We start from the raw sequence: 23,143 nt of genomic DNA, 5'->3' as shown, positions 1-23,143 counted from the left end.
ATGCTCATGGATAGGAAAAATCAATATCGTGAAAATGGCCATAGTACCCAAAGTAATTTACAGATTCAATGCTATCCCCATCAAGCTACCACTGACTTTCTTCATAGAATAAAAAACTACTTTAAATTTCATATGGAAACAAAAAAAAGCCTGCATAGCCAAGACAATCCTAAGAAAAAATAACAAAGCGGGAGGCATCATGCTACCTGACTTCAAACTATACTACAAGGCTACAGTAACCAAAACAGCATGGTACTGGTACCAAAACAGATATATAGACCATTGGAACAGAACAGAGGCCTCAGAAATAATGCCACACATCTACAACCATCTGATCTTTGACAAACCTAACAAAAACAAGCAATAGGGAAAGGAGTCCCTATTTAATAAATGGTGTTGGGAAAACTGGCTAGCCATATGCAGAAAGCTGAAACTGGATCCCTTCCTTACACCTCATACAAAAATTAACTCAAGATGGATTAAAGACCTAAATGTAAGACCTAAAACCATAAAAACCCTAGAAGAAAATCTAGGCAATACCATTCAGGACATAGGTATGGGCAAAGACTTCATGTCTAAAACACCAAAAGCAATGGCAACAAAAGCCAAAATTGACAAATGGGATCTAATTAAACTAAAGAGCTTCTGCACAGCAAAAGAAACTGTCATCAGAATAAACAGGCAACCTACAGTTTGGGAGAAAATTTTTGCAATCTATCCATCTGACAAAGGAGTAATATCCAGAATCTGCAAGGAACTTAAACAAATTTACAAGAAAAAAATAAACAACCCCATCAAAAAGTGGGTGAAGGATATGAACAGACACTTCTCAAAAGAAGACATTTATGTGACCAACAAACATATGAAGAAAAGTTCATCATCACTAGTCATTACAGAAATGCAAATCAAAACCACAATGAGATACCATCTCACACCAATTAGAATGGCGATCATTAAAAAGTCAGGAAACAACAGATGCTGGAGAGGATGTTGAGAAATAGGAACACTTTTACATTGTTGGTGGGAGCGTAAATTAGTTCAACCATTGTGGAAGACTGTGGTGATTCCTCAAGGATCTAGAACTAGAAATACCATTTGACCCAGCCATCCCATTACTGGGTATATACCCAAAAGATTATAAATCATTCTGCTATAAAGACACATGGACACGTATGTTTATTGCAGCAGTATTTACAATAGCAAAGACTTGGAGCCAACCCAAATGTGCATCAATGACAGATTGGATAAAGAAAACGTGGCACATATACACCATAGAATACTACACACCCATAAAAAAAGGATGAGTTCACATGCTTTGCAGGGACATGGATGAAGCTAGAGACCATCATTCTCAGCAAACTAACACAAGAACAGAAAACCAAACACATGTTCTCACTCATAAGTGGGAGTTGAACAATGAGAACACATGTGCACAGGGACTGGAACATCACACAGGGGGCCTGTCCAGAGGTGGGAGGCTAGGGGAGGGATAGCATTAGAGAAATACCTAATGTAGACAATGGGTCGATGGGTGCAGCAAATCACCAAGGCACGTGTATACCTATGTAACAAACCCGCATGTTCTGCACATGTACCCCAGAATTTAAAGTATAATTTAAAAAAAAAAGCNAGGGAGGGAGGGAGGGAAGGAAGGAAGGAAGGAAGGAAGGAAGGAAGGAAGGAAGGAAGGAAGGAAGGAAGGAAGGAAGGAGAAGGGAAGGAGAGGGAGAGAGAGAGAGAAGAAGGGAAGGGAAGGGAAGGAAAGGGAATGGAAGGGAATATTGTGAACAATATTGTATCAGTAAATTGTAAAGCATAAAAAAAATATATTCCTAGAAAAATCTAACTTGATAAAACTGCAATCACTTGATGGGTTCTTCTTGCCTGCTGCACAGTCAGGGCTAATTCACTGAAACAGTCATATCGCAATAAAGAGTTTAATAATCACGAGGCTAGCCAACAGGAAGAACAGGAGCTTATCACTCAAATCAGCCCTTCTTCAAAGTTCAGAGGCTAGGGTTTTTCAAGGACAGTTTGGCAGGCAGGGGGCTAGGAAATGGGGAATATGATTGGTTGGGTTAAAGCTCTTCTTGCACTGAGTCATTGTTCCTGAGTGGGACCACAAGACCAGATGAGCTGGTTTATTGGTATGCATTATCAGGCCACATAGCACATCAGCTGGTCCATCAGAATGCAGGGTCTAGAAAACACCACTCTTAAACGTTTTGACAATAATGATGTTATCTAGAGGAGCAATTGGGGAAGTTACAAATCTTGTGAACTCGAGAGCAGTAAATGAATATAGAAACGCAGGCTAGGGAATGATGACTTGTTATCATTTAACTACACTCATATTTTAGCAGATTCAGACCCCTCCCATAATCTTAATCTTGTGGCTTTTCACTATTCTTACAAAGATGGTTTTGGTCCCTGAGCAAGGAGGGAGTTAGTTTCATTAAGGGACTGTTATCATCTTTGTTTCAAAGTTAACAAAGGCAGTTAGCTTGTGAGATTAGAAGCACGGTGGAGTCAGCTATATCGGATTTCTCACTGTCATAATTTTTACAAATGTGGTTTCAAAATTACTCAGCAAGAAAACTTAAATTGATTTATAGTCATTAAAGAAAGTGTGTTAAATAGTTTAAAACATTTTAAAATCCTTTCCAAAAATTAAACATCAGGCTAAATCAGACAGATATGCAGGTGAGTTCTACCAAACTTCTAAGAAACAGATACTTCAAACTCCCCACCTTTATTCTTTCAAGCAATCATAACCTTGATATCAAGGCATAAAATGATAAAATAAGAAAACTGCAGGCCAATCTCACTCATTAACATAGATACAAAATCATAAAATATTGGCAAACTGAATCCAACAATCTGTGAAAAATACAATGTATTCATTACCAAGTCAAGTTTATCCTAGGAATTCAAAGTATGTTTGCTGTAAAAAAAAAATCCCTTAATATAATGCATTTAATTAACATATTAAAGAAAAGTATAATGCATATTTTCCTACATTTTAAAATAAAAGAACAATTTCTATATAACAAAGAATCCTGGCCAGGTGCAGTGGCTCTGATTTGGTTTGGCTGTGTCGCCACCCAAATCTCATCTTGAATTCCCACGTGTTATAGGAGGTACCCTGTGGGAAGTCATTGAATAATGGGGCAGGTCTTTCCCGTGCTGTTCTCATGATAGTGAGTAAGTCTCATGAGATCCAATGGTTTTTTGGTTTTTTTGTTTCTGTTTTTGTTTGTTTTGTTTTTTTGAGATGGAGTCTCACTCTGTTGTCCAGGCTGGAATGCAGTGGCACAATATCGGCCCACTGCAGCCTCCACCTCCTGGATTCAAGTAATTTTCCTACCTCAGTCTCCCGAGTAGCTGGGATTACAGATGTGTGCCACCATACCTGGCTAGTTTTTGTATTTTTAGTAGAGACGGGGTTTCTCCATATTGGCGAGGCTGGTCTCGAACTCCTGACCTCAGATGATGCACCAACCTCTGCCTCCGAAAGTGCTGGGATTACAGGTTTGAGCCACTGTGACCAGCCAGATCTGATGGTTTTAAAAAGGGGAGTTTCCCTGTACAAGCTCTCTTCTCTTGTCTGCCACCATGTGAGACATGTCTTTCACCTTCCAACATAATTGTGAGTCCTCCCCAGTCATGGGGAACTGTAAGTCCAATAAATGTCTTTCTTTTGTAAATTGCCCAGTCTCAGGTATGTCTTTATCAGTAGCATGAGAACAGACTAATACAGTAAATTGGTACCAGTAGGGTGGGGTGCTGCTGAAAAGATACTCAAAAATGTGGAAGTAACTTTGGAACTGGGTAACAGGCAGAGGTTGGAACAATTTGGAGGCCTCAGAAGACAAAAAAAAGTGGGAAAGTTTGGAACTTCCTAGAGACTTGCTGAATGGCTTTGCCCAAAACACTGATAGTGATATAAACAATAAAATCCAGGCTGAGGTTGTCTCAGATGAAGATGAGAGACTTGTTGAGAACTAAAGCAAGGGTGACTCTTGTTATGTTTTAGCAGAGACTGGCGGCATTTTGCCCCTGCTCTAGAGATTTGTGGAACTTTGAACTTGGGAGAGATGATTTAAGGTATGCAATAGAAAACAAAATCCTATTTTCTGAGGAGAAATTGAAATCAGCTGCTGAAATTTGCATAAGTAACAAGGAGCCCAATGTTAATCCCCAGGATAACAGGGAAAATGTCTCCAGGGCATGTCAGAGGTCTTCACATTTGCCCCTCCCATCACAGGCCTGGAAGCCTAGGAGGAAAAAGTGGTTTTGTGAGATGGGCCCAGGGTCTCCTTGCTGTGTGCAGCCTAGGGACTTGGTGCCCTACATCCCAGCTGCTCCAACCATGGCTGAAAGGGGCCAACATAGAGCTTGGGCCATGGCTTTAGAGGGTGTAAGCCTCAAGCCTTGGCAGCTTCCACATGGCGTTGAGCCTGCCAGTGCACAGAAGTCAAAAATTGGGGTTTGGGAACCCCCACCTAGATTTCACAGGAGGTATGGAAATGCCTATATGTTCAGGCAGAAATTTGCTGCAGGGGCAGGGCTCTCATGGAGAACCTCTGCTAGGGCAGTGCAGAAGGGAAATGTGGGATCAGAGTCCCAACACAGAGTCCCCACAGGGGCACTGTCTAGTGGAGCTATGAGAAGAGGGCCACTGTCCTCTAGACCCCAGAATGGTAGATCCACTGAAAGCTTGCATCATGTACCTAGAAAAGCCACAGACACTCAATGCCAATCCGTGAAAACAGCTGGGAGGGAGGCTGTACCCTGCAAAGCCATAGGGTGGAGTTGTCCAAGACCATGGGAACCCATCTCTTGCATCAGTGTTACTTGGGTGTGAGAAATGGAATCAAAGGAGATCATTTTGAAACCAAGATTTGACTACCCTGCTGGATTTCAGAATTGCATGGGGCCTGTAGCCCCTTTGTTTTGGCCAATTTCTCTCATTTGGAATGGCTGTATTTACCCAATGTCTGTACCCCCATTGTATCTAGGAAGTAACTAACTTGCTTTTGATTTTACAGGCTCATAGGTGGAAGGGACTTGCCTTGTCTCAGATGAGACTTTGGACTTTGGACTTTTGAATTATTGCTGAAACGAGTTAAGACTCTGGGGGACTGTTAGGAAGGCATGGTTGGTTTTGAAATGTGAGAACATGAGATTTGGGAGGGGCTGGGAGCACAGTGATATGGTTTGGCTGTGTCTCCACCCAAATCTCACCTTGAATTCCCATATGTTGTGGGAGGGACCCGGTGGGAGGTAATTGAATCATGGGAGCCGGTCTTTCCCATGCTGTTCTCATGATAGTGAATAAGTAAAAAAAATACCAAGCTTCCAGTGTCCTTTGCCTGTGGAGTCAGGATGTCACCCTCCCAGCATGTTGATGTGTAACAATATGCACAGAGGATTGCCAATCAGGGAAGCACAACTGAGTTTAGTGTCCAGAGTTTTTCTTGGGGTTTCATTATGTGGGCATGATTGACTGAATCATTGGCTGGGCAATTGAACTTAATCACTTAATCTCTATTTCCTCTTCTCTTCCCTGAAAGTCAGGCTGATATCACCTGGTTCAAAGTGTTAACCTTTTAATCACATGGTTGGTCTTTTGGCATGGCTAGCCCCCATGTTCAGCCAACTTAGCATAAACTATCTAGTGAATCACCATGTGTTAAGTCTCATGAGATCTGATGGTTTTAAAAAGGGGAGTTTCCCTGCACAAACTCTCTTCTTTTGTCTGCTGCCATGTGAGACGCGCCTTTCACCTTCCATCATGATTGTGAGGCCTCCCCAGCCATGTGGAACTGTAAGTCCAACAAACCTTTTTCTTTTGTAAATTGCCCAGTCTCAGGTATGTCTTTATCAGTGGCATAAGAACAGACTAATACAAGCTTACACCTGTAATTCCAGCCCTTTGGGAGGCCGAGTTGGGAAGATCACTTGACCTCAGGAGTTCAAGACTACCCTGAGCAATATGGTGAAACCCCATCTCTACAAAAATAGAAAAATTAGCTGGGCGTGGTGGCATACACCTGTAGTCCCAGCTACTCAGGAGGCTGAGGTGGGAGGATCACTTGAACCTGGGAAGTGGAGCTTGCAGTGAGCCAACATCTGACCACCTCACTCCGGCCTGGGCAACAGAGCAAGGCTCTGTCTCAAGAAAAAAAAAGAGAGAGAGAGAGAAAAATAATGCAGCTGGCCTTTGTCCCTGGTTCCTGAGAGGTAGCTTCTAAACCTTTAAAATTTCCAAAGTGATAAGAGTATCTTTGTTATTCATAGTGTGCCCCCTTAGATCACCCCTGAGCTTGTGCTAATCAGATAACACATGGTGATTCACTAGATAGTTTATGCTAAGTTGGCTGAACATGGGGGCTAGCCATGCCAAAAGACCAACCATGTGATTAAAAGGTTAACACTTTGAACCAGGTGATATCAGCCTGACTTTCAGGGAAGAGAAGAGGAAATAGAGATTAAGTGATTAAGTTCAATTGCCCAGCCAATGATTCAGTCAATCATGCCCACATAATGAAACCCCAAGAAAAACTCTGGACACTAAACTCAGTTGTGCTTCCCTGATTGGCAATCCTCTGTGCATATTGTTACACATCAACATGCTGGGAGGGTGACATCCTGACTCCACAGGCAAAGGACACTGGAAGCTTGGTATTAGGAACCCTTCCAGACTTTGCCCTGTGTGACTATTCTTTTGGCTATTTCTGATTTGCATCCTTTTTGCTATAATAAAACTGTAAATGTAACGATAACGCTTTCCTGAGTTCTGTGAGTCACTCTAGCAAATTATCAAACCTGAGGAGGTAGTGAGCACCCCTAAATTTGTAGCCAGTTTCTCAGAAATGAGTGTGGCCCTGGAAACCTCATAAACCTGTGGCTGGCTTCTGAAGTAAAGAGAGCCTGGTGGAGGACTGTGCTTTTAATTGATAAAGTTTGGCCTAACTCTGGGTAGTTAGTGTTGGAAATTACTGAAGCAATGAACAATCAAACCAAAAACTAATAATAAATGATCATATAAAAGAGGAGAAAGAGCACAGATGGGCTGGGACAGGGTGGAAGTTATACCTCTCTGAATGTACCTTGTTTTAGGGCTTGACTTTAAAATCATGAAATTGTTTTTACATAATTGAATCACAAAATGGAATCAAGATGAAAAGCAATCCCTAAAAAGTAAAAACTGAAACAAAGCAATCTAACTCTATATCAAGTTAGTACCATAACCATACAGAAAATTATTTCAAGTGACTTAATATACAGTATTTTGATTGTACATTCCTAGAAGGGATCATAAGGTCAAAACAAATCAAAAGGAATCAATAATATATTCAGTGGTCATGTGGCTGGTTGCAATATTGGTATTGTTATTTTGAAAAGGTGTAGAAGCAACAGGCACACCCCTAGCCCCAAAATTATACTTTCTAAAACCATTATTCTTTAAAGGAAACAAAAGCTCTTTGGACAAATGACTAGCCCCACATATGGGGAAGGAAACATACAGGAACCTAGTACATCTTGTCATAACAGAAATCAAAGAATTTATCAAAGACTACTGGGGCCCATCAATAGCAGATTGGAGCCAACTTGAAGGAGCACCCACTGGCCAAAGATGGGATCAAGTGAGCATCAAAAATAATGATAATTGTGACAGATTGAAACATACCAAATGTGTACAAATATATTTTTAACACATATGAGATATAAAAATTCACTGATCCATAATGATAATTTTATAAAGCCATCAATGGATATCTTTGCTGGGGTACCAACTTATTCTGAAATGACACACAAAAGGAAAGAGTCAGGCATTTATCCTGCCTTTCTTATTCAGACTATATTTTGGGGTAACCAAATAATTGATGAAAATTCTTTGTCGAAGAATCACACCTAATAAGTGTAAGAAGAGTTAATGATTTAGGAAAACCACTATTTTGCAACATGTAATGAAATCATAGATACAGATAATGATCATCAATGGCTTCCAAAGCAGTGGGTGAAAGATGAATGGAAGACTTTATAACGGAAGGATCAGGCTGAAACCACCTGAACCAGCTGATCAGTATTAAGATCACTGAAAGTTAAAAAAATAGATTTTATGTGTTTCCTGATGTGATTCAATGGGAAATACACAGCACCACCCATACAGTACTTTTACCAAATAAATACATATTTAAAATTTTTATAGCTGGGTGCAGTGGCACGTGCCTGGAGTCTCAGTTACTTGGGAGGCTGAGGAGGAAGGATCATTTCAGCCCAGGCTTTTGAGGCCAACCTGAGCAAAATAGTGAGAAATACCTGTCTCGAAAAAAAAAATTAATGAAAAACCTAAATGTAATCAAATCCACAGTACTAATTGTTCATTTTCAGGAAAAAAAAGGCAATGGAATAATATGTAACATGTAAAATCACAGTTTAAAAATGAAGTCAAATAAATATAAAAGGCAATTCTATAGTTCAAATGACTCCATTTCTCATCAAATAAGTAGTATTAATATTTCAATATAGATGATTATGAAATTATAAATAGTTATAATATATCAATATTATTATTTGGGGGGTGTTATCATGGTGTGGTCATGGGTATTGTGACTAAGCTTCTGAAAAGTCTTTATCTGTTAGAGACAAATAGTTTTGTACCGTATTTACAGATTAAATAATAAGATGCCTGGAAATTACTTTCAAATACTCCAAAAAAAGTAGTATGGGGAAGAGATGACACAAGAATGCAGAAAATTGATAATTAGTGAAATTGGGTGATGGGTTATAAGGATTCATTATAACATTCTCTCTAGTTTTGTGTATGTTTGAAAACTCTGTAATAAAAAAGTAAAAGATAAACATGATCATCTTAATTGATGCAGAAAAATTCATTTGATCATGTTCAACATTCATTCATAATTCATTCATACTATTCTCCGTAAATTGGGAATAGAAGGGAATTTATTTAACCTGATAAAGTGTGCTTTCAAGATCTACAGTAAACATTATAGTTAATAATGAAACAGAAGTTCCTTTTATTGAATCAGGAATAAAACAAGGATATTTTATCCCTAATATTACTATTTTTCAGCTACACTGAATTAGAGGACTCACTACAAGCCAGGAGTAAGAAGAAAGAAAGAGCTCCTTTTCTCAGATAAAATGATTGTCTAGGCCGGGCGCGGTGGCTCAAGCCTGTAATCCTAGCACTTTGGGAGGCCAAGACGGGCGGATCGCGAGGTCAGGAGATCGAGACCATCCTGGCTAACACGGTGAAACCCCGTCTCTACTAAAACTACAAAAAAACTAGCCGGGCGAGGTGGTGGCGCCTGTAGTCCCAGCTACCTGGGAGGCTGAGGCAGGAGAATGGCGTGAACCCGGGAGGCGGAGCTTGCAGTGAGCTGAGATCCAGCCACTGCACTCCAGCCTGGGTGACAGAGCGAGACTCCGTCTCAAAAAAAAAAAAAAAAAGATTGTCTATATAGAAAACCCAAAGTAACTGTAAAAAATTAGATTCGTTAGCATCTGCATACGGATCTGCTGCAACCTCAATTATTGCTTCCTCAGAAGAAAGAATTCGACCAAGAGGCATAAGGCAGAGGAAGAGACTAAAGCAAGTTTTAGAGCAGGAGTGAAAGTTTATTAAAAGGTTTTAGAGCAGGAACAAAAGGGAGTAAAGTACACTTGGAAGTGAGGCCCAGCGGGCAACCTGAGAGATTCAAGTGCTCTATTTGGCCCTTGACATGGCTTTCTCCCCTGATTCTTCATTTGGGGTGGGCTGTCCGCAGGCACAGTGGTCTGCCATCACTTGGAAGGGGCCACATGCACAGTGTTTTACTGAAGTTACACTCATGCTCACTTGAGGCTGGTTGTTTGCTTGTTTTGCCATCCCTTCTGCTGAGGGTACCCCATAGTAGGCATTGCACTCAGAGTTCTAGGGGAATGGAACAAGGATTGGAGATGATAGTACTGATAGCAATGAGGGCAGCAACCAAAACAAGCAAGCAAGGAGGCCTACAAACAAAGAAACAAGAGGGCAGGAAAAGCCTGAACCATGAAGACCACATTTTTTAAAAATCTATTTTATTTTCTCATTTCAATAGTTTTTGGGGAACAGGAGATGTTTCGTTGCATGGAAAAGTTCTTTAGTGGCGATTTCTGAGATTCTGGTATACCCATCACCCCAGCAGTGCACACTGTACCCAATGTATAGTCTTTTATCCCCCACCCCCCTCCAACCCTTCCCCATGAGTCCCCAAAGTCCATTATATCATTCTTTATGCCTTTGAATCCTCATATCTTAGCTCCTACTTATAAGTGAGAATACACAATGTTTGGTTTTCCATTCCTGAGTTACTTCACTTGGAATAATGATGTCCAATTCCACCCAAGTTCCTGCCAGTGCCATTATTTCATTCCTTTTTATGGCTGAGTAGTATTCTATGGTGTATGTATATCATATTTTCTTTATCCACTCATTGGTTGATGGGTATGTAGGCTTGTTCCATATTTTTGCAACCACAAATTGTGCTGCTATAAACATATGTATGTAAGACTTCTTTTTCTTTGGATGATTTATTTTTCTCTGGGTAGATACCCAGTAGTGGGATTGCTGGATCAAATGGTAGTTCTACTTTTGGTTCTTTTAGGAATTCCCACAGTGTTTTCCATAGTGCTTGTACTAGTTTACATTCCCACGAACAATGTAAAAGTGTTCCCTTTTTACTATATCCATATCAACATTTGTTTTTTTTTTTATTTTTTAATTATGGCTATTCTTGCAGGGGTAAGGTGACATCTCATCATGGTTTTGATTTCCATTTCCATTTAGTGATACTGAGCATTTTTTCATATGTCTGTTAGCCATTTGTATATCTTCTTTTGAGAATTGTCTATTCATCCCAGCGTGGTGGCTCACGCCTGTAATCCACACTTTGGGATTGCCAAGGCAGACAGATCACCTAAAGTCAGGAGTTCGAGACCAGCCTTGCCAACATGGTAAATCCCTGCGTCTACTAAAAATACAAAAATTAGCCGGGCATGGTGGCATGTGCCTGTAATCCCAACTACTTGGGAGGCTGAGGCAGGAGAAATTGCTTGAGCCCAGGAGGCGAAGGTTGCAGTGAGCCAAGATCGTGTCATTGCACTCCAGCCTGGGCAACAAGAGAGAGACTCTGTCTCAAAAAGAGAGAGAGAGTTGTCTATTCATGTCTTTGCCTACTTTTTGATGAAATTGTTTGCTTTTTTCTTGCTGATTTGTTTGAGTTCTTTATAGATTCTGGATATTAGTCTTTTGTTGGATGCATAGTTTGTGAATATTTTCTCCCACTCTGTGGGTTGTCTGTTTATTCTGCTGATTCTTTCTTTTGCTGTGCAGAAGTTTTTTAGTTTAATTAGGTACCATCTATTTATCTTTGTTTTTGTTGTGTTTGCTTTGGGGCTCTTGGTTATGAACTCTTTGCCTAAACCAATGTTTAGAAGAGATTTTTTCTATGTTATCATCTAGAATTTTTATGATTTCAGGTTTTAGATTTAATTATTTGATCCATCTTGAGTTGATTTTTGTATAAGGTGAGAGATGAGGACGGAGTTTTCATTCTTCTACATGCGGCTTGCCAATTATACCACCACTGTTTGTTGAATAGGATATTCTTTCCCCACTTTATGTTCTTGCTTCGTTGACGATCAGTTGGTTGTAAATATTTGGCTTTATTTCTGGATTCTCTATTCTGTTCCATTGGTCTATGTGCCTATTTTTTCACCAATATAATGCTGTTTTGGTGGTGATAGACTTGTAGTATAGTTTGAAGTCCTGTAATGTGATGCCTCTGGATTTGGTTTTTTTTTTTTTTTCGCTTAGTCTTGTTTTGGCTATGTGGGCTCTTTTTTGGCTTCATGTGAATTTTAGGATTGTTTTTTCTAGTTCTGTGAAGAATGACGATGGTATTTTGATGGGAATTGCATTGAATTTGTAGATTGCTTTTGGCAGTATGGTCATTTCTACAATATTGATTCTAACCATCCATGAGCATGGGATGTGTTTCCATTTGTTTGTGTCATCTATGATTTCTTTCAGCAGTGTTTTATAGTTTTCCTTGTAGAGATCTTTCACCTCCTTAGGTATATTCCTATGTTTGTTTTTTGTTTGTTTGTTTGTTTTTTGTTTGTTGGTTGGTTTTTTTTTTTTTTTTTTTTTTTGCAGCTATTATAAAAGGATTTGAGTTCTTGATTTGATTCTCAGCTTGGTTGGTAGTGGTGTACAGCAGTGCTATGGATTTGTATACATTGATTTTGTATCCTGAAACTTTACTGAATTCATTTATCAGATCTAGGAACTTTTTGGATGGGTCTTTAGGGTTTTCTAGGTATACAATCCAATCATCAGTGAACAGCAACAGTTTGACTTCCCCTTCACCAATTTAGACGCCCTTTANTTTTTTGCAGCTATTATAAAAGGATTTGAGTTCTTGATTTGATTCTCAGCTTGGTTGGTAGTGGTGTACAGCAGTGCTATGGATTTGTATACATTGATTTTGTATCCTGAAACTTTACTGAATTCATTTATCAGATCTAGGAACTTTTGGATGGGTCTTTAGGGTTTTCTAGGTATACAATCCAATCATCAGTGAACAGCAACAGTTTGACTTCCCCTTCACCAATTTAGACGCCCTTTATTTATTTCTTTTTTCTGATTGCTCTGGTTAGGACTTCCAGTACACTGTTGAATAGCAGTGGTGAAAGTGGGCATCCTTGTCTTGTTCTAGTTCTCAGAGGGAATGCTTCTCCTCATTCAGTATAATGTTGGTTGTGGGTTTGTCATAGATGACTTTTATCACCTTGAGGTATATCCCTTCCATGCCGATTTCACTGAGGGTTTTAATCATAAAGGGATACTGGATTTTGTCAAATATTTTTTCTCCATCTATTGAGATATGATTTTGCTTTTAATTCTGTTTATGTGATATATCACATTTATTGACTTGTGTATCTTAAACCATACCTGCATCCTTGGTATGAAACCCACTGATCATGGTGTATTATCTTTTTGATATGGTGTTGGATTTGGTTAGCACTATTTTGTTGAGGATTTTTGCATCTATGTTCATCAGGGATATTGGTCTGTAGTTTTCTCCTTTTTTAATGTCCCTTCCTGATTTTGGTATTAGGATGACACTGGCTTCATAGAATGATTTAGGGAGGATTCTCTCTTTCCTCTATCTTTTGGAATAGTTTCAGTAAAATTGGTACCAATTCTTCCTTGAATATTTGATAGAATTCAGTTGTGAATCCATCTGGTCCTGAACTTTTTTGTTGGTAATTTTTTTATTACTGTTTCAGTCTCATTACTTTTATTTGGTCTGTTCAGAGTTTCTATTTCTTCCTCATTTAATCTAGGAGGGTTTTATATTTCCAGGAATTTATCCATCTCCTCCAGACTTTCTAGTTCGTTCATGGAAAAGTGTTCATAGTAGCCTTGAATGATCTTTTGTATTTCTGTGTTATCAGTTGTAATATCTCCTGTTTTGTTTCTAATTGAGCTTATTTGGATCTTCTCTCTTCTTTTCTTGGCTACTCTCACTAATGGTCAATCAATCTTGTTCATCTTTTCAAAGAACCAGCTTTTTGTTTCATAAGTCTTTTGTATTTTTTTGTTTGAATTTCATTTAGTTCTGCTCTGATCTTTGTTTCTTCCTTTTTTCTTCTTTTTTTGTTTGAATTTCATTTAGTTCTGCTCTGATCTTTGTTTCTTTCTTTTCTTCTGCTGGGTTTAGGTTTGTTTGTTCTTGTTTCTCTAGTTCCTTGAGGAGTGACCTTAGATTGTCTATTCATGCTCTTTCAGACTTTTTGATGTAGGCATTTAATGTTATGAACTTTCCTTTTAGCAATGATTTGGCTGTATCTCAGAGATTTTGATAACTTGTGTCACTGTTATCATTCAGTTCAAAGAATGTTTTAATTTCTATCTTGATTTCATTGTTGACCTAAAGATCATTCAGGAATAGATTACTTAATTTTCATGTGTTTTTATAGTTTTGAGGGTTCCTTTTGGAGTTGATTTCCAGTTTTATTCCACTGTTGTCTGAAAGCATACTTGATATAATTCTGATTTTCTTAAATTTATTGAGACTTGTTTTTGGCCTATCATATGGCCTATCTTGAAGAATGTTTCATGTGCTGATAAAAATAAAGTATATGTTGGTTAGAATGCAGTATAAACATCTGTTAAGTCCATTTGTTCTAGGGTACAGTTTAAATCCATTGTTTCTTTGTTGGTTTTCTGTCTTGATGACCTGTTTAGTGCTCTACTGAAGTATTGAAGCCACCTGCTATGATTGTGTTGCTGTCTATCTTGTTTCTTATGTCTAGTAATAATTGTTGTATAACTTTGGGATCTCCAGTGTTAGGTGTATATATGTTTAGGATTGTGATATTTTCCTATTGGACTGATTCTTTTATCATTATATAATGTCCCTCTTTGTCTTTTTTAACGGTTGTTACCTTAAAGTCTGTTTTGTCTGATATAGGAATAGGTACTCCTGATCACTTTTGGTTTCCATTTGCATGGAATATTTTTTTCTACCCCTCTACCTTAAGTTTATGTGAGTCCTTATGTGTTAGGTGAGTCTCTTGAAGATAGCAGATATTTGGTTGGTGAACATTTATCCATTCTGCCATTCTGTATATTTTAAGTTGAGCATTAAATGTTAGTATTGAGATATGAGGTACTATTTTATTCATCATGCTAGTTGTTGCCAGATGGTTTTTCTTCATTGCATTATTGTTTATCATTATTGTTTTTATTGTGAGATTTATGTGCTAAGAAGTTTCTATTTTGGTGTATTTTGAAGTTTTGTTCCAAGATTTAGAACTCCTTTTATCATTTCTTGTAGTGCTGGCTTGGTAATGGTGAATTCTCTTGGCATTTGTTTGTCTGAAAAAAGTTTTATCTCTAATTCATCGATGAAGCTTAGTTTTGCTGGATACAAAATTCTTGGCTGGACATTATTTTGTTTGAGGAGGCGAAAGATAGAACCCCAATCTCTTTGAGTTTGTAGCGTTTCTGCTGAGAAATCTGCTGTTAAGCTGATAGGTTTTCCCTCATAGGTTACCTGATGCTTTTGCCTCACATCTCGTAAGATTGTTTCCTTAGTGTTTACTTTAAATAATCTGATGACTCTGTGCCTGCATGATGATCTTTATGCAATGAATTTCCCAGGTGTTCTTTGCCTGGGAAACAACTTATATTGAATGTCTTGTATTTGGATGTCTTGTGTTTAGATGTCTAGATCTCTAGTGAGTCCAGGGAAGCTTTCCTCAATTATTCCCTCAAATATGTTTTCTGAACTTTTAGATTTCTCTTATTTCTCAGGAAAACCAGTTATCCTTAGGTTTGGCCATTTAACATAATCCCAAATTTCTTGGAGGTGTTCTTCATTTTTTTATTCTTTTTTCTTTGTCTTTGTCTTTGAAAGCCTTGTCTTTGAGCTCTAAAGTTCTGTCTTCTATTTGTTCTAGTCTGTTGTTGACACTTTCCAGTGCATTTTGTATTTCTCTAAGTGTGTCTTTCATTTCCAGGTGTTGTGATTGTTTTTTCTTTATGATATTTATTTCTCTGGGGAATTTTTCATCCATATCCCATATTGTTTTTTGACTGTCTTTAAGCTGGTTTTCACCTTTCTCTGGTATCTCCTTGAGAAGCTTAATGATCAACCTTCTAATTTTTTTTCTGGCAATTCAGAGATTTCTTCTTGATTTGGACCAATTTCTGGTGAGCTAGTGTGATCTTTTGGGAGTGGTTTTATAGAACCTTGTTTTGTCATATTACCAGAATTACTTTTCTGGTTCCTTCTCATTTGGGTAGACCGTTTTGGTGGAAAAATCTGGAACTCACAGCCCAATGTTCAGATTTTTTGTCCCATGGGATGATCCCTTGATGTGGTGCTCTCCCCCTTCCCCTAGAGATGGGGCTTCCTGAGAGCCATACTGCAGTGATTGTTATTGCTCTTCTGGGTCTAGCCACCCAGTGGGGCTACCAGGCTCTGGGCTGGTGCTGGGGAATGTCTGCAAAGAGTCCTGTGATGTCATCCATCTTCAGGTCTCTCAGCCATGGATACCAGCACCAGATCTCGTGGAGGCAGTAGGGGAATGAAATAGACTCTTTGAGAGTCCTTGGTTGTAGATATGTTCAGTGTGCTAAACATATGTTGGTTATGCTAGCAATGAAATTGTCCCATGGACAGACTAAGGATCTCTGGTTAGCCAGGATATTGCAGGCAATTGAATTAGCTATTATTTGCTCCTTCCTTGGAGCAGGGTTATTCTGTCATGAATTACTGTAATGTCCTGAGTTGGCTGGCTTCCATCCAAGAGATGGCACTTTCAAGAGTGCACCAGCTGCACTAGTAGAAAGGGGATATAAGCTTGCTCTAAGTTGGCCAGTGTAAGTATTCAGGTTTCTCAGGCAAGGAGCAGGGCCATAAAGCTCCCAAGAACTTATGTCTTTTGTGATTGGCTACCAGGGTAAGTAGAGAAAGACCATCAGATGGGGACAGGGTTAGGCAAGTCTGACGCAGACTCTTCTTGGGCAGGGCTTGCTGCAGCCACTAAGAGAATTGGCGGGCAGGGTCGGGGGGGCTCTTGGGCCAATGGGGTATGTTTCAGAGCAGATTATGGCTGCCTCTGTCACCATGGAAGTGGGGGAAAGCCGGTAGCAATGGGCCTCACCCAGTTGAGATGCAGTTGGCAAGGCCGGTCTCACTCTTGCCATGCCCTGATAACAGTGGTGACTGCAGGCAGTCTGCACACATTAAGGCATTTTTCCCTTACCAGTTGAGTGTTCCTAAAGGAAGGTCATTTACCAAACTCCACCATTTTGCCTCTTAGTGCACATGCTTGAGCCTACTTGCCTAGCTCCTGAGATCTTATCAGAAAGCTGCTGATCACCATTTTAGGTGTTTTCTATCCACTGGGAGACTTTCCCTGGAGTCTTTCCCTGGAGCTGGCTGTGACCAATTATTATTGTAGAACGACAGTTTAACAACCACCTGACCATCACTGATGATTGTCTGACATTCCTGGTTATAGGGTAAGGGCCTCTCCTGGCCTGCTCTTGTCTGCCTAACTTTCTTTCTAGAATCACTAGGAGTTTAGCAAGGGAATAATAAAGATAACAGAATGTTTTTTTTCCTCAGGGGTGGGGTAGGAAGAGGATTCCAATGCGGTAGGACACTGGTAGTGTGGAGAAAGCTGTTTATTATTCCATATACCTTGTAGTGTGTGTGTGTGTGTGGTTTTGTTGGTATGATATATTATCTAATTTTTAAAAGCAACTAAAATATGATTATTTGTTTCTAGAAAATCTAGAGCATAAAGTATATGGGAACATCTGTTTGGTATACTGAAGACGTAATGCTTGCTTTGACTGGGAAAATCACAAAACTTGTTCTTGAATGTCACTTGCTATTTTCAAAAGTATCACCAAGTTGTTGCCAAATGGTGGTGTGAACTTGGGGTCGCCAAATATTCAGATCTTTACAAGAAAAGCTGGAAATAAAAGTTTTTCATGTATGCAACTAATTTAACTATTTGGAAATGGTAAATGAATCAATACTATGAAGGTCAAACAAAAGCCATCCATTTGTAAGTTGCCAGGCTATGACCTCTCTTCTACTCATAGTCTCTTAGAGGTAGTATTAGACCCCAAGTAAGTAAGGTCATTCCTTTTAGATAGGATATGAGCTCTTCTCATGTGGAATATGAGTATATTCCACAACTCCCCATTCTTCTCACATCCTGCCATCTTCATTCTTCTATATTTTCTGCCTGTGACCACCAGATGGCTGTTTGTAAACCAACCCCTCTTCCATATTCTATGACATTGATAGGAATCTACCTGTATTTCTCTCAATTCACCATTAGAGGGCAGGCATGGAAAATAAAAGATGAAAAACCATAGATTTTGCAACTACTGGTATGTTCAGAGAAAAGAATCCAGGGATCAACCACAAAAGTCATTTTGTGTTTTTCTGAGTTTAGAAGTATTCTGCAAACATAAAGTATGAGGGTGGGAGTGCTCATGCTTTGCAAGAGCTGACCTCTATAGAGAGTCTGCTCTAAGAATCAGAGCTTGGCATTGCTTAGGGGCCTAGCTCAGGACAACCAGGAACATGGCTTCTTTCAGAAATTCTTACAAATAAGTAAGAGATTCCATATGCTCTCTCACAGTCACACTTTTCTGCTGAACACATCTGTCAAAGGTAATCTCTTTGATAATCATACATTCTTTGGGGAAAGACTATGGAGCAGGGTAGGGATAAGCCAGCCTCTCCCAGCGGGCAATGGGCAATCACAGTGTTCAGTAGCTGGCAAATGTTTGGCAACCAGCTCTCAAAACAAACAAACGAAACAGCTCTGACTCGTAGCATTTGCCAGTTTTTATGGTGCACATACTCCTTCCTTGGCCAACTTTAAGCTTCCAATATGGTGTCACTGAATACACAGTTGGGAAGAGATGCATACAATCAGCTCTTGCCAACCACAACAGGCCCGCTTAACCACACCACTGACTCCTAGCTCCCACCTCCATTTCAAAGTTACATCTTTACTGTAAAAGCAGGCCTGTCCTTAATATTTTTAGGGTTTAGGATACAGGTACAAATGGAGGCCCACATACTTTATGCCTAGATATTTAAGGTATAAATCAAACTAACAAACTGTTCGCTAAAATATGTTTTATTCTGTCACCTTGACAAATATACCTTTATAACTACCTGGAAAGCCAGGTTTAAATTTAGAATTCTATGCGTGAACATGGTTACATAGAAGAAGCCATCTCTGGCCCTCCATCTCAGGCTAACTCCCCTTCTCTTCCCACCCTCAGCACAGACAAGCCCTAGCCCTTGCTTCCAAGCTCTAACCACACACTCTGCAAACAGCTGCCCCTTGGCCATTTCTTAGGCCTGGGTGTGAGCACATTGAAAGGGTAGTCTGTGCACAGAATGGGATGAGGGAGGAGGCCACACTCACCTAAAAGTGGACTGGTGGTTATTTGAGAAGGGAATTACAGGGCCTCAAGTGCCTGAAGCATGGAGGTGGGGGTTAGGCTCCAAGAGGGCACGTCCTTGTTGCTCTGGGGATTCCTCACTCTTTGGGCCCAGGACCAACATGGCCCAGGACCAACATGGGCCTTTTAAAGTACAGGACTCAGGGCAGTGCACTTTCTCTCCCACTCCTGAGAGTGACTACTGCACAAAAGTCTCTCCTCTGTCAGGATCTTCTGATGACCTTCAGTATTAAACATCCCTCCCACATTGAGGCTCCTGAAATTCCAATCACTCAGACAGTATGTACTGGGTACTACAATGTGCTGGCTCTGAGCTGACAGCAAAGGAAGGAAAAGATTCTTCTGCCTCAACATTTCTTTCTTTTTTTTTTTTCAGACAGAGTCTCGCTCTGTTGCCAGGCTGGAGTACAGTGGAGCGATCTCAGCTCACTGCAACCTCTGCCTCCCGGGTTCAAGCAATTCTCCTGCCTCCGCCTCGTGACTAGCTAGGATTACAGGCACCTACCACCATGCCCAGCTAATTTTTGTATTTTTAGTAGAGATAGGGTTTCACCATGTTGACCAGGCTGGTCTTGAACTCCTAATCTCAGGTGATCTGCCTGCCTCAGCCTCCTAAAGTGCTGGGATTACAAGCATGAGCCACCACGCCCAGCCTCTGCTGAAACATTTCTGAAAGGTTAATCCATTATATTTGGGTCTTCACTTATGCTTTAGAGCAGGGGTCAGCAAACCAGGACCCACAGGCCAAATCCTGCCCACTCGTGTTTGTACTGCCCATGACCTTAGAATACATTTTGAAAGGGCTAATGACAAAAAATCAAAAAAAGTATATTTCTGGATATGAGAAAACTATACAAATTCTAATTTCATTGTCCATAAAGAAAACTGTACCGGAACACAGCCCTGCTGGTTTACATATTGTCTATGACTACCATGGCTGTTGACTGGTTACGATAGAGACTCTTTGGTCCACAAAGCCTAAAATATTTACTCCCTAACCCTTAAGAAAGTTTCCCAACCTATACTTTAGAGTTAAGTTTCTTTCCTGTGTTTCTCCAAAGAAGATTGGTGGTACATAGAGTAAGAAGGATGTGAGCCCCTGAGAGTGACAGACAGGACTAGCTGGGTTTCCTAGGCCAACTAAGGATTGCTAAGCCTACTAAGGATTCCTAAGCCTAGCTGGGGAAGGTAACCACACCTACCTTTAAACACGGGGCTTATAACTCAGCTTACACCCAACCAATCAGGTAGTAAAGAGAGCTCACTAAAATACCAATTAGGCTAAAGGCAGGAGGTAAAGAAAGAGTCAATCATCTATCACCTGAGAGCACAGGGGGAGGGGACAATGATTGGGGATGATTGGGGATATAAACCCCAGCCATTCGAGCGGGGAGTGGGCAACCCCCTTTGGGTCCCCACCCATTGTACGGGAGCTTTGTTTTCACTCTGTTAAATCTTGCAACTGCACTCTCTCCTGGTCCATGTTTGTTAGGGCTCTAGTTGAGCTTTCGCTCGCCGTCCACCACTGCTGTTTGCCGCCGCCAAAGACCTGCCACTGACTTCCCCCCTCCAGATCCAGCAGCGTGTCCACTGTGCTCTTGATCCAGCAAGGTGCCCATTGCCACTCCCATCAGGCTAAAGGCTCACCATTGTTCCTGCACGGCTAAGTGCCTGGGTTCGTCCTAATTGAGCTGAACACTAATCGCTGGGTTCCACCGTTCTCTTCCGTGACCCTTGGCTTCTAATAGAGCTGTAACACTCACTGCATGGCCCAAGGTTCCATTCCTTGGAATCCACGAAGCCAAGAACCCCAGGTCAGAGAACAAAAGGCTTCCTGCCATCTTGGGAGCGCCCACCACCATCTTGGGAGCAACCTGCCACCATCTTGGGAGCTCTAAGAACAAAGAGCCACTGGTAACAAGAGGGAAGGGCTGGGAGAGGACAAAAAGGTGGACACCAGAATTTGGGGCTGGACAGATTGCAGAACTTCACCTCCTGAGAAAAGAGCCTAGGTACATAAGGACCAAAAGAGTATGGAAAAATGGGCATGGGAGCCTGTCATGCTTCATCAACACACAGACCAGTCTTTGCCTTAGTTTCCCTCATTAATCCCATATATGGTCTCCATTTAATTGGAACTTTAAATCTCCACTGTGGAACTCACCATAGTGCCTTTGCTATGTAATTAATTAACTTTAGGGTTGAATGGCATTGGGGACTCATTATTAAAACATCTACAGCAGCTCTGTCTAGTATAAAGATAATGGGAGCCAGTTATATATGTCCATATTTTCTAATAGTTTCATTTTCAAAAGTAAAAAGAAACTGGCAATATAAATGAACTATTTTACTTACACCAATATATCCAAAATATTATGATTTCAATATGTAATCAGTATAAAAATTACTGAGATATTCTATATTCTTTTTTTACACTAAGTCTTTAAATCTGGTAAATATTTTATACTTACAGCACATCTCCAGTTTGAAAAATCGCACGCTAAATTTTCACCAGTAATACTTGATCTGTATTTATATTTCATAAAATTAATGGTTGAAAAAGTAGATTACGGGTCCTTTTCATGAGGTGGCGCCAAAAGCAAAGAAGGAAGCTCCTGCCACTCCTAAAGCAGAAGCCAAAGCAAAGGCTTTGAAGGCCAAAAAGGCAGTGTTGAAAGGTGTCAACAACAACAAAAAAGATCTGCACGTCACCCACCTTCTGGCAGCCCAAGACACAGCAACTCCAGAGGCAGCCCAGATATCCTCGGAAGATTGCCCCCAGGAGAAACAAGCTTGACCACTATGCTGTCAAGTTTCCACTGACCACTGAGTCTGCCATGAAGAAGATAGAAGACAACACACTTGTGTTCATTTGGATGTTAAAAACAACAAGCACCAGATCAAACAGGTTGTGTGACATTGATGTGGCCAAGGTCAACACCCTGATTCACCCTGATGGAGAGAAGAAGGCATATGTTCGACTGGCTCCTGATTACAATGCTTTGGATGTTGCCATGTTGCCAAAAAGATTGGGATCATCTAAACCGAGTCCATCTGGCTAATTCTAAATATATCTATATCTTTTCACCAGAAAAAAAAAAAGTAGATTACATACTCAAAGTATTCTGAACATGCTCAAGTATTTTCTAATATTATATGAAGTTTCAATTTTTAAATGTAAATTTAAATTCATTAATATTAAATAAAATTTAAAATTCAGTTCTTTAGTTGTTATAGCCACATTTCACGGGCTCCATAGCCACATATGGTTAGTGACTACCATATTAGACAGAGTGGCACTAGATAAATTCATGGAAACTGAACTTCCAAGCATTGTTCTCTTTTATTGGTTTCTGTCAACAACAGGATGACAATTAATATTTACAGAGCACTTATTCAGTGCCTTTAAGCTCTTCAAGTCACAGGGAACTGTCATAAGAGCAGACATATACAGTCATATGTCGCTTAACAATAAGAATCCCTTCTGAGAAATGTGTTGTTAGGTGACTTTTGTCATCGTGGAAATATCATAGAGTATATTTACACAAACCTAGATAGTATAGCCTACTAAATACCTAGGCTATATGGCATATCCTATTGTTCCAGGGTTACAAACCTCCACAGCAAGTTACCCTACTGAATACTGTAGGCAATTGTAATACAATGATAAGCATTTGGGTATATAAACATATCTAAACTTGGGAAAGATGCAGAAAAAATACAGTATAAAAGATTTAAAAAGTGTGACACCTGGATAGGACACTTACCAAGAATGGAGTTTGTAGGACTGGAGTTGCTCTGGGTGAGTCAGTGAGTGAGTGGTGAGTGAATGTGAGGGCCTAGGACATTACTGTATATTATTGTAGACCCTATAAAGACGGTACACTTAGGCTATTCCAAATTTATTTAAAATATTTTTCTTTCTTCAATAATAAATTAACCTTAGCTTACTGTAACTGTTTTACTTTATAAACTTTTAACTTTTAAACTTTTGACTCTGTTGTAATAACACTTAATTTAAAACACAAACACATTGTATAGCCATACAAAATATGTTCTTTCTTTATA

General features: G+C 39.9%; 1 pseudogene; it reads left to right on the top strand.

The window, feature by feature from the left end:
* The window catches only part of LOC108516275 (60S ribosomal protein L23a pseudogene), a 59,550-nt pseudogene extending 37,413 nt beyond the window's left edge, over positions 1-22,137 (top strand).
* Positions 22,138-23,143: the final 1,006 nt, after the last annotated feature.

The sequence above is a fragment of the Rhinopithecus bieti genome, unplaced genomic scaffold (assembly GCF_001698545.2).
Source record: "Rhinopithecus bieti isolate Rb0 unplaced genomic scaffold, ASM169854v2 scaffold_35885, whole genome shotgun sequence".
Classification (NCBI taxonomy): Eukaryota; Metazoa; Chordata; class Mammalia; order Primates; family Cercopithecidae; genus Rhinopithecus; species Rhinopithecus bieti.
The sequence above is the reverse complement of the archived record's forward strand: the minus strand, read 5'-3'. Positions and strand labels throughout refer to the sequence as shown.